Here is an 11,151-nt window from a genome sequence, read left to right on the forward strand (position 1 = left end):
TGTGAAAGAGAGCTGCCCTCTCAAAGCCAGTAAATAGTCATCCCGGTAACTACTGCGTTTGAGAGATGTTTAGGGTCTTTTGTCTGAATGGAGATTTGATAAAACTGAAAAAACCATCGTATTTAGGTGCTTGGAAGAATAGAAAACATTTTTCGTACTGTATCATCTAGTTAATAGAAGAAATGAAGTTGACCCCGCTTGCCAACCTTCCCTCTGTAAATCCTTTCCATCAGAGCTTCAAAAACATCTTGAGAAATTTTTCAACACTGAAGGAAAGTCCCTAAAGACTAAAGATAATCAAGTGGTTTTTACATTACCACGGTGGCTTCTAATCCTGAGAGCCACTTAAGGAGTGGAAGTGGTTTTCGAGTTATTTCTGCCTGCCCTCCTCCCATGCTGGCTTAAGTCTCTTCCCAGGCACCCATACCCAGCACTGAGTGGGCAAGGCAGGATGGAATTACACATTTACTGCAAACAGACCTCTGTGTCGTTCGTGTAACACATCAAACAAATCATCAGCCACAAGAATGTGGTCAGTGGCTGCTGAAATAGGATCTGAAATTATGGCAGGATCTATCATTAGAGGCAGTTATTATGGAATATAGACTATCTTCTGCATATAATGTTTTCCCATTTTACTCTAACTGCTGCGTAGTGTCTCTCTGTTGAACCACGGCATCTTCCCCATCAACAGCCCCATCCATTACAGCTGTGCTGTGCAATTTGCCTGTAAATGGTAAAAGGATTGTAATTGTGTGACTTGTGACAGCTTGTGACAGCAAGCAGTGTGGCCAGCCTTTTATCATTGCATTTCTGTGGGCTTTTATGTTGCTGTTTGATTGGTAGCTTAGCTGTGAATTTGCATAAACCTGATCATTTTCATTAAAATTTGATTCTAACAACCAACACAGAGTTTTGTACTATTTCCCCCTTCTTTTCTTGTTTCCTAGTAGATAGTGGTTCTATTTGGTGTTTAGGTAAGCAGTGAAATTAAAGCTCTTTGCAATTTCAATACAGTAAATATCTCTACATTAATGATTTTAAGAAAATTTCATTTACTCAGTGTATATAGTGGAACACAAACATGTTCTATGCTATGAGTACATCACAACATGTGCATTGTGCACTAATGCTACCATATTACACACACAGTTTTGAAACAAGCCAAGTTTTGACCAAAATTCAGTGAGATTCCAAGACCAAGGCAGCCTTTATTCTCATTTCCCTTTGGGTGTATGAGAAGCCCTAAGTTTTGTGCCTGCGTCTGTTTCTGTTGCAGATCTGGGCTCCCATTGAGAAGCTGCTTGTTGAACACAGGGGATACCTTGCCTGCAGAGCACAGCAGCTAGTTTAGGTGCAGGAAGAAGAAAACCACACAGAAGAAAATCAGCCCAGGTACGTTCCTGGGCTGCAAAGTTCTATCAAAGGGGTGGCATCTGGTCCCCCATATAGAAAGTTGCTTGACAGATGCTGTTCCTGGAACACGGGATACCTCTTTGGCTGCTCCTGTTCCCCAAGGTGATGTGTTATGATGAACAAAGGAGCTTGTAGCTCAGGACTGCATCTCCGTGACTCCAGAAGACACCTTTATCCCCCTTGTTTAAAATTTTTAAGAGTCCATAATTCAGGGCATACATAATTTAATGCAAATAATAATAATAATATGAGTAACGGTAAGCAGCTTTCTTTCTTGGCTTTGAGCCAGGTAAGTGAGACATCTTTTTTTTTTTTTTTTTGTGCTATTGGGAATGATTCAAACCAGACCTCCTGTGCTTAGAAAAAATTCCCTCATATGTATAGTGGGCTTTAAGCACTTGCCTTACTAAAAGGGCATGAGGCCCTGCTCTTGTGAAGTCAGTGTGAAATCCCCATGGTCAGGAAAAAAACCCCAAATCCCTAACTAGGTACTGTAAAAGAAAAGCATGCTTCAGTTTTATGTGTTGCTTAATGGTGCAGTCAACTTTTGAAGATGCTGCCCTGTTTCCAGGATGCAATTGGACAGCAATTATGGCTCCTCATCCGGGTGGTTCCCTGCCAAAAGCCCTGGGAGCTGGGCTGAGTGGGAGGGCTGCTGCCACGTGTTCTCCCAGCAGCAGGTCTGTTGAGCTGCTGCTGTCTGTAGGAAAGGTGTTATTAGCTCCTTTAGGACAGTGTTTTGACAAGATGTTGGATGTACAATCTCACAGGAGTATTCAGAGGTTTGCTGCCAGACTCCCAGATCTCTTGCTGCTCATTGGCAGAGAGGCATTTTTTGATTCTGAGTTCTATGGCTTGGGTACATACATTCTAGCTGCTGGTATGAAGTAGTTCCTGAATATGCACTGCCAAATTTGAAGTTACATTGAAATTGTAACAAAATATATGTTAGAAATATTGCAGGCAAAAAAAAAAAGTATTCAAATTATATGGAGGGGGGGAAAAGTACGTTTCCTATATTGATTTACAGGAACTACTGAGCTGTTTTGGTAGAAACTTGAAAAGTATCAGTCTGAGGCTGAGGGAAGATATGGAAATGTTCAGATATGATGATTAAGGTTAATAATCACAGAACTTATAGTCACAGAAATTTATAATCATAGAAAACCTGTTTTTTACAATGGGAGAGTCAAGACGTCCTCACCCCAGGCAGCGTCTCCAGACTCCCTGCCATAAAGCGTAAAGAATTTGTGAAAATTGCTGTCACCATTGCTGTCAGCTTCCCCTTGCACAAAGTCATTCAAGGGCTGATCACCTGCAGGGAAAAACATCCTTTTGGGATTATTCGGGCAGCTTGGGCGCTTTTCGGCAGGCGGGTGCGGAGGGCCCCGGGAGGTGCAGCCCGGCTCGGTGCCCGGGCAGCAGGCAGCAGAGGGGAGCCGCCCGCCGCGCGTCCCCCTCCGCCTGCCGCGCGGAGCTCGGGCTGCCGGCCGCGCGTGAGTGAGACACTGACTGAATGAATGAACGAACGAATGAATGAGTGTCTTCCTTTGCATTTCCAGCTGCTCTGATTTTTCGCTTTCTTCTCTGTTGTAGAGGTGCTGGAGGCTGGCTTTCTAGTGAGTTAGGATATTTAAAAGCGATGCGTTGATGACATAAATATACATCAATTCCCAAAACAGTGAACAGTACATTTTTTGTCCCCAGAATATTTTGTACTAGATGACATGAAACTGTCTCTGAGCTTCTAAATGAGTCTGCAATACATCAGCAGGTTAATGAACCAACATTGTAGACAAGATCTTGAGACAGAACTGCATATCTGATAATCACATCCCTGGTAATTTTGTTTTACTGGAATATTCCAACTGTCTCTTTTCTTCACAAACTATAAAGGGACAGAAATAAATGGACTGGAAAACATCATTTAACAGTGTTTCTGTCCCTTGCTTATGCAATGACTCTTGCCTTCTCTTCAGTTGTTTGAGGGAGGTTCTTGGGGTTTTTTTCTAGCAGATTCAGCCTGCACAGAGCCACAAATAACTCACTAGATTTGAAGGGTGACCTTGCTCTGCTCACAAATGCTGCTCCTTTTCCCAACAGGAGCAGAAGACAGGAAGCCAGCAGCAGGAAAATCTCCAGAAGTGTGGGTGGGATAGATGGATTGAAGAGCACTGATTAAGGGTGAAGAGGGTGCAGGGTCAGTGGTTACTGTGCAGTATCAAAGGAAAAAGGGAGGATGCACCTTTTGCAATGCATTAAAAGCACTTACTAAGGTGAGAGAGATAATGTGGGAGGAGGGGTGACACTTAGAAGTATCGGTGAGAACAGATTTTGTAGTGCGGCTCTGGCAAAGTGGAGAATATCAATTAACAAGGTTAAAAGTAGAAGGCTGGAAGGAGGCAGATCAAAAATCAAGAGGGAAGAGGATGCACAGTATCTGTGAAACAGGAGAAAGGTGAGCACCAACCCATGTGGGTTCCTGGTGATGTCCCAATGCCTGCTGGCAGTAAGTGTTCTCAGCTCTGTTCCTCATTTGGCTTCTATAAGATGATGGTGGCTTGGCTTTGTGGGTTCACAGGATTATTCAGGTTATTCATGGAAGGGGCCTCATGAAATCATCTAATCCTTGGCCTCATCTTCCCTTCTCCCTCTCTGCTTCATCTGGTTAAAGCTTTTCTGTCTCTTATGTGTAGTGCTACCACAATGGTTTTGAGTAGACCTGCTATGTTACAAATAATAAAACCCCTGTTACCCAGAGAGCTCAGGCACGTGGATGCACAACATCAACATCTCAGCATCTATGCAAGGGAAGAAGAAAGGCAAACACAAGCAAAGAGGGTCTATATTTCCTCTGACTTTATTGTGGTTGCATCCATGCTTGTGATGCCTAAATTCCCCGTGTAGCTGCAAACTTCTGAGTTGCCTGCTTGAGGCCCTGTTCCTGGTCCTTCTGTACAAACTTCATCACAGACATAATGCCAGTGAGAGGGGAAATGCTGTACACACATCTTGTGCCATGGAAGAGCTTTGCATCACAGCCTCTGCTCAGAGGCAGATAAATGTGATTCCTGAATGTAGCACTTGCTTTCTGAGAGCAAGCAGCCAGCTTCCCAAAACTACCCACCAGCTTCAGGAGAGGTGTGTTGCCTTTGTGTTTTGTATTACTATTTTCTTATTTTCTTTGCTTTCTGAGATTTGATAGGATATTCCTGTAAAACACCACAATTATTGCTTTAAAACATGATACCCTGCCATAGTTAGCAGGGCAGATGGGTTTGGAAGAAACCAGCTGTGCTTGAAGGTGGAAAAAATACTTCTCAGGAGGAAGGAGGGAAGTGTTTCAGAAGGAATAGGATGTGCTTCATCCTAAAATATCAGGGTCATCAACGTGGAGAGCAAGGTGGAGCAGTGATTCTCCTCTCAGCTGGGTTGGAGCAGCAGCAGTGACTGCCCAGCCCTTTCCTTGTCCCTCACCAGTCCCATGGGAGGCTGGCAGCACTCCTCTGTCCAGGAGACACCATTTCAGAGAGCTTTGCTGAAGGACCAGGGCAGTCCCTCTCAGGGGTGCTCATTGTGCCTGTTGGAGAGGCTTTATTGCTGCAAAAAAGCTTTTCTAACTCTTCTTCTGTTCTGGGGAATTATGTTCTGGAAAAGTAAAGTGTATATATTGTATGGAGAAGAAGGACACTGATCTTTTGCTTTCTGACATCTATTATTTTATTAAATTCCCTTTTTCTCCTCGAAAGTGAGCTTTGTTTAAGGGTGCCCAGGAATGAGACAGGTAAACACATGCACATACATATATGGAAATAGTACCAGCGGTCATACTCATCATTCTTTCTGAAAATTTTAATTCCCTTCTCCATCCACTGTGGATGACTTTTAAAGAGAAAACATAATTTGCTCTAGGCAGGATAAAAGGCCTTTTTCTGTGAGCTGACTAAGTCTTTCAAGTGCCTTTGGTGGGCCACAGTTAATGAAGCACAAAAGAATAATCATAGGCTGTTATGAGCCAAAGTGCTATGATTTTCTCAATCTCATTCCACTTGATCTGAAAAAAAATCTTGCTGGAAGAAAAAGCTCACACTTGACTGTTAGCTACCATGACTACTTAAACCTGGATGCAACATGCACACAATTTTTCATATTAGAAATATATATTCCCTTCCACCTCCTTTTTCTCTGTTTTCTGCAAAATGAAAAGGGGGTGAAGTTAGCATCAGTTCAAATTTTGAGGATTATTAAAATTTGGAAGGATGGGTTCATTTACCCTAAGCATTTTTGGCTCAGATGCAGAGACCATTGGAAATATTGGGGCAGAAAAAAGACCCCCAACAAAAAATCCCAAAACCAACTCAATGAACCAAAACTAACAAAACCCAACCAACCAAACAAAACCAACAAAAGCCAACCAAACAAACAAAACCCTGAGCAAAATCTTAAGGACTTTCTGCCTGATATTTCATCTCTGACTGTGAACAAGCTGCCAGATGTGTTTTTAGAAATACAGCACTCCTGGCTGCTCTTCACTACTCAGAGAGATTTTTCCAGGATACTTCATTATCTCAGGCAGACAAGTGGCTGAGCGATGGCTGAGTGATTTACTGTAAAACAAAAACCTTTCAAAAGTAGAAAGATTATGTTTGCATGAACCTTCACTGAGAGGCCTGAGCATTCACAGTCCTTGCATGAGAGCCAGGCTCCAGCTGAGGGGCAGCAGATGCCATTGCACAGCTATAATCTCAATTATAATTTGTCATTCAGGTCACAATAGCATGAGGGACTGAGAATTTTTGTTCAGTGCAGATTCACAGCCACACAAACAAAATATTTTTTAAAAAATCTTGTCAGCATCCCCTAAGGTTCTAACTGCATCTTTTAAATTTTATAGATATATTTCTTACAGGCAGCAGAAATGGATTGTGGCCTTTGCTGAGAAGAAATACTGGTACCTCTTGCCTTGCCCTTGACCTTTCTGTGTGATATATTCATCAGTTTACAGAGGTATACTGAGATGTCTCTGCTTCTCCTTCCTAACTAATCCAGTTCTGCACCAGTACCACTGTAAAACTGCCTCTCCAGAGCCAGACCTTCCTCATCCAGAGACTTTCTTTGTCATGCTCACACATTTCCATGTGTGGTGTTTTTTTTAATACTGTAGCTTTAATAAACTCTCACAGGAACTCTCACCTGTCACTTTGAACACATCTCTGCTGCCAGCCATCTAACAATAATCTCCAATGGTATTCTGGCATCTGGAATGACTACTTCAGGAATATTTGAATTTCTCCCAAAACTATCCCTCTGGGCCAGCTATATGGGAATGAGTGACATTTCCCAAAATATCAATATCAAGTTAAAAGACATCTGTATATTGATTCTGTGTCTTGACTTGGGGCTGGGAATTCAAATATTTACAGACTTCCACTTTGTAAGACTCTTTCCATTATGGAAATAAATGTGCCAATTTAAAGTAAGTGCACATTAATGAGATTAAGAGCTCAGAATGTTTCTCCAAATAAAGGAAGCACTAAAATGTTATTAGGCATGCAGGTGCAGTTAAGGTTAACAAACCAGCACAATTTTGATCCAGCTTGGTGTATCCTTATTATCCAACCACAGAGCACTGAGCAGTCTGGTGTACAATGGCACTGGTCCCATTTTACCTGAGTTACAATTCCTCTTGCATATCTTTCAAGCAATCATCTGTCCTACAGATACTGAGGATTATGCAAATGTAGTTTTGCTTGATTGGAAATCCAGAGGTCCCAGCTCATTGTTGCATTTTGGAGCTAACAGATGATCCAGAGATAATAAAACCATAGAGAGACAGAGATAATAGTACAAACAAATACAAATAGAGATAATAACACAAACTCTTTCGCTGCATAGTTAATTTGGTAATGTTCAGATTTTTTTTTTTGTCATGCCAGGTCAAATTTTTCACTTTGGACATAGTGTGTTTTGTGAGCTCCACTCGTCTTCAGCCCTTGCTTTATACCCCACATAAGTTTCTAACTGTGATAGTCTCTCTAAATGAACTTGCAAGTAATTGACTGAGCAGTAGGTGAATTAAGGTACGTTTTAGCTAAATCCCTATATATCAAACCAGAATATATCTTTATTAATATGTTCTACAGCTTTGGAAGAGTGTAGATGGACTAATTTTCTACTGACTGGACATTCCCAACCTCATGCCACTGGCCACCATCTTACACAGGAATCTCATGAAACAGTTTTCACTTCCCATTTTGAATACTGCTATGTGGGAAACTCTTAGAATCTGCAGAAATAGAGGGAAGTTTTACTAGAAATACTTGTCTGCTAACCAAACAATTCCCAAATTGAAGCACTGAAACAGGTTGCCCAGAGAAGCTGTAGAGATCCTGTAGGGGGATACAATATAAGAAAATAAAGGCAGTATAGAAAGTAATCTTACCCCTTAAGAAGTTGCAGCTCAGCCAATTATTAGAGATTGGGAACAGGCCTGATGTTAACAGGCCACAGCTGTAGCCAATCTGAAGAGTGTTATAAAAGAGTGGATTGGTTGGTTGAGGGGTCTGGAGTCAGTTGGCTGCTGTGAGGACAAGAAAGAGTCAGTGCCTGGAGGAGCTGCCTACAAGAAACATCGAGGCGGTATGAAACTCTGGTGATATGGAACCCTCACACTGTAATGACAATAGAACTCTTGTAATATAATGACAACAAGATCCTATCCCTGGAAATGTTCAAAGTCAGGTTGGATGGGGCCCTGAGCAACCTGGTCTAGTGGAAGGTGTCCCTGCCTGTGGTAGGTGGGCTGAGAACTGGATGATCTTTAAGGTCCTTTCCTACCCAAACCCTTCTACAATTCTATGAAATGCTGCCAGAAACAACAGCAGCAGTTGGATGGAAATCCCAGATGTTATTTCCCTGATTTGTTTTGATTCAACCTCATACAATTTGAGATCTTGCTAAACCACCTCAGTTGTTTGAGTTTCCAAGGAGAGCGAAATCAAAATTCAGCCCTCAAATCCCCACTTTGATACTAACTGTGGAATTAGCAGGGAAAACAAAAATAATGGGAACAAGTCCTATCACCCCACAGCTGGATGAGCAAACATCTTCCTTCCCAAAGCTTAGCCTGCTAGAATAACAAGAGTTTTATTGCCTGCAGCCTCTTCTCCAGGGAAGTCCTTACTTGCAGTAAACCAGACAGCAAACTGAGAGGAGGATCAGGCTGATTGTGTTTATCCTGTTGCTTTTCTTCTGTTATCCTTTATATTGCATTGCCCAGGAAAGGAAATTGGGATATTATCAGTTCACAGCCTACCAGAAACATGCTGAAACAGGTTTGGACACACAGAAACACGATCAAAGCATTTCCTGACCCCTGTTATTTTTTGTATTTTGTGGCCCACAGAAGGCCAAATCTAAATGTGAAATATTAAATTAATGTGGAAACACTTAAAATCAAGGTTCAGTGTGCCCTTGCCATGCAAATAATGACAATAAATGATCCTGTAAGCCTCTGGGTCATTTAGGGATGTTTCTAATGCCTTTAGCACTACAGAGGCATACATTTATATCAACATCCTTAGTGTCAGACCAATCTAATCTGGCAAATAAGCAAATATTTTTGTTTCCTAGATTTCAAAACACTCTTCTGCCCTTTCAGATTCATTCCGATATGACAAATTAACACATCTCAGTACTTTTTCTTTTGCTGAGTTAACAAGCACTGAGGTCTGTTTTTGTGACAAAGGTAAATCATTCCTCCTTCCCCTGTGATAATTAATGGTGTCCTCTGCCTTTACAGGCTCACAGCAGCCCTGTCACTTTCTATGACTGGTACAATTATGATCAGCATTAGAGAGAACATTCCTGCTTTTCTACTGGGAATGCTGAGGATGAATGGATGCTATCAAAAACAGTAATTGATGTGTACAGAACTATTCAGTGGCATCTGTTAAATGCTTAGTCTTCTATATTGGATAGTTGGTGATGTTTTAAATTCTACCTTGAACCTTTCAATGTAATGTCACTGTCTTTGTGAAAGTCTGAAGAGGCACATTAGCCAGAAACTGCAGAAAGGCATACTTTAGTCAAACTCCTTGATAGGTATTTTGGGATTTCACTGGTGTAGTCCCATTGGGTCCTGTGGAATCAGGCTTGCTTTGCAATGTCCCTCATAATTTACTGAAATATGACTTATCATGTTTCAAAACATCTGTAGGCTGTTAAAATCTGCTGCTGTTATTTCAAGCCTCCAATCTCAGACCCTGGCGACCTTCATGCATGCACAGTATGGCCTGTAACTGCCTTCCTGGCACGGTCTGTCTGGAAGGAGCAGCTTCAGGGCTGCCTCCTGCTTTAGCAGCTTTGAAGTTATGATTTTGGAGGTATTATGCCCACCTTCAGAGGGTCTCTGAGCCCTTCACTTGTATACTCAATGCTCTGTAGTTTGCAGCCATGGCAGAAGAAGACAGATGTGTCTCTGGATGAAGTTAAAGATTTTGGGGCAGGGAATCCTTGTGCTACTAAACCATGTAAATTTACACTTTTCTGTGGAAGCATCTATAAATATATTAAGGCTTCTAAGCTCCAAGCTCCCAATAACCTCCCAGTAGAAGCTGGTAGCTGGAGACTGTAGCCAACTTTTCATTTCTTAGCTGCCCACGAGGGCTGGGGGAGCATCTCCCCCTTCTCTCTGGATGTTTCCTGAGGCAGCATCTGCCTGCAGGACTGGAGCAGCCTGTGCCCAGCTTCTTCCCTGGGTCCCAGGGCAAGGTGTGGCTCTGGGGTGGGAGAAGGGTCCTTCTCCAAGTGCAGCTAATGCCAGTGAGGAAGGAGGTGTACCTGAGGTAGCAGAGAGCACAGAAGGAAAATGCTCAGCCAAGAGTTAGGGAAGACCAGTACAGACACTGCTGATGGGTGTGCAGGACTGGAAAAGGATTTATAGGGATTTATCATTTCTGAAGAGTATTAGCAAAGGCTTATTTTCTGAAGCTGTGATTAGAGGGAGACTCCTCAGCATTGGCTGATGGTCCCTTGGGTCTAGAATGATTCTCAGGGTTTGAAAGAGCAAAGAGGAGATTACAAAGACAGAGCCCCAGTGGAGAACTTGACAAATTGTTCAGCATGTGGTCTCTGAGCCCCTGGAAAGACTGAGGACATGGAACAAGTGCTGGCTGAGGAAATGACTGCAAGAGGACACACACCAACCTACCCCCAGCTTGTTGCAGTAAGAGCCACCATAGAAACAGAGCATGTTCCTGAGAGCTGCACATCACTCCTCACTCAGTCCTGCACCCTCAGACACAACAAAGCTCTTCCTATACCTTATCCCATGGCTCTGCCTGTACGTAGGTGGAGGTTTACAATTACTATTTGAAACCTATTTTCTTCTTTTTCTTTTTTTTTTTTTAAGAGGAAATGATTTCATAGGGAAGAGGTTGCACAGAGCTCACATTTTTTGAGAAACTGTCTTGACAGCCATCCCAAATATATTTTTGGTTAGGTTTATTTCAAGTAGCAGATATGACCCAAGGTCTCATTCAAGTCAGAAAAAACAGCCCAGGAGAGGAACTGGTAAAACACATCTGAAGGCATACACAGAAGTTGCAGGGATGTGATGATCCTGAGAAGGCTCTTGAGATGTACCTGTTTCTGTAGGTGGTGATAATGAGGAATATTACTGTCCCACCCATATCACTGATTCCATGTGGGTTATTTCCAGTCTTTCTACTGGAA

The sequence above is a fragment of the Camarhynchus parvulus genome, chromosome 3 (genome assembly GCF_901933205.1).
Source record: "Camarhynchus parvulus chromosome 3, STF_HiC, whole genome shotgun sequence".
Taxonomy (NCBI): Eukaryota; Metazoa; Chordata; class Aves; order Passeriformes; family Thraupidae; genus Camarhynchus; species Camarhynchus parvulus.